The following is a 2,018-nucleotide window of genomic DNA, read 5'->3' as shown; positions in this document are numbered from 1 at the left end:
AAAAAAAAAAAAAGCATATCCATAGGCTCTTCCCACATATAAAGAACAGAATGCTTTAGAGTTTAAAATATAATAAGATTAACTTTTAAATTGAGTTGATAAAAGAGTAAGTTAAATTGAATTACTAGAGTGGTTTCACTTTTAAAAACTGAATAAGGCCTTTGAAATTAATTTAGTTTTGAACAAAATGTGCTCAATGTAAGTTTTGTTTATTAATTTGTCTTTGGCATGACTTTTGAATGAAAAACAGAGTTATTTTAAAACTTTGTTTTTTATAATTACAGCTCTACGTCTAACTTTTTTCCTTAATAAACATGAATTATACTCCACTCGCAGGTGGAAGCCCCATCTGCACATTGATTTACATTGCATAGACTCTTAGTGTAGTATGCATTAAGTCCTCAAACCACTTACTTATTTGACATATTTAATTTATTTTAATCTTTAATGATATACTTTTGATTCATGGTAGAAATAATCTTAACTTATAGCCTCAATATTTCATTTTAACTAATGAGAAACATTCTGAGCAATTAGAGAGACTACCTATTTTTTAAAAATGGAAATATTAAAAGACAGATAATTCTATTTGAAGATTAAATCTTTAAGAATTATGAAGGAAGGCTAATACCTTAAGGGTGTAGTGGTTAGGAGCATGGGCCCTGAATCAGCTAGACCTGTCTTGTTTATAATCTCACTCCATAACTTTTCGGATTTGTGTTTGAGGAAGTTTGCATTGTCTTTATTAGACCCAGGTTCCTCCTATGAAAAACAGGATTATGATAGGGTTGCTCTGATAATTAAATTAGAACTAATGTGGCTAGCACATAATGTTACTCATTAAAGCATAGCTTTTATATTATGCACCATTTAACAGATTGCATTATATTCAAACATACAGATTACTGACAAAGACTCACTAATATATGCATGTAAGATGCTTAAATATATTTTGAATATATAAATGAAAGGATGTTATTGAATACCTACTTATCCTGAGCGCTCTGCTAGCCATTAGGGATATAGAGTTGTACAAAAACAGGAATGGTCCCAAGCTTAATGGTAGAGCTATTAAGAGAGACCATTGCCGTACAATGATTTAACATTTTGGGGTGGTCCTGAGAGGATCATACTATATAAAACTTTGAGATGTTATTGGGAAACTACTATGAATTTTGCTCTCTCCAAGACTAATATGTGGAAATGAGTTACCGAGCTGTATGAATGAGTCTAGGTCTATATCAAGCACATGGTTCAATTTTGTTTGATTTTGCAGTGTTAGCTAAGTGCTGGTGATTGCTGCTATAGTGATTTAGTGCTATAATAGTGACATAATGCAATGATACATGTAATAATTTTCTTCTTAAATGTAGTATCTTAAAGCAACAATAAATGTTTATTGTTATTATTTTATATAGTTTCTGTGAGTCAGGAGTAATTAGAGCTACTTAACTGGCTTACGAAGTTTTAGTCAAGATGTCAACTTGGGCTGAAGGCTCAACTAGATCAAGAAAATCCACTTCCTAGATGGTGCATTCACATGTCTACCAAATTAGAACTGGTTGTAGTGGGAAAGAGGCTTCGATTACACTCTAGCTTCCTCTCAGAATACATCATTGCAAAGGGCTCAGAGCAGAAGCCACATAGACTTTCCTGACCTAACCTTAGAAATCATGCTGTACCATTTATGCAATACCTCGTAGTTATATAAGTCAGCCACATGTAATGAAGAAGGTGACTAAATAGGAGAATGAATAACAGGTGAGAATAATGGGGGCTCATCTTAGAGACTGGCTACAATAGTTAAAGTAAAAATGAGAATTACATGTATATAGTGCACTGAGATAAATGCAAAAGATTTGAAAGTAAACGAATGAAGTTTGGTGTAAATATCATTTTTTTTAATATTATATACCCTTGTTAGAATTGTAAAAGTAAAATTGTAAAAGGACAGATAAGAAATGTTAAGTTGAATAAAACTTTTAATGAAAATCTGCTTTGTATGTTTATGAGAAATT

Source organism: Pteropus vampyrus, unplaced genomic scaffold (genome assembly GCF_000151845.1).
Source record: "Pteropus vampyrus isolate Shadow unplaced genomic scaffold, Pvam_2.0 Scaffold7882, whole genome shotgun sequence".
Classification (NCBI taxonomy): Eukaryota; Metazoa; Chordata; class Mammalia; order Chiroptera; family Pteropodidae; genus Pteropus; species Pteropus vampyrus.
Note: the sequence above shows the minus strand (reverse complement) of the source record.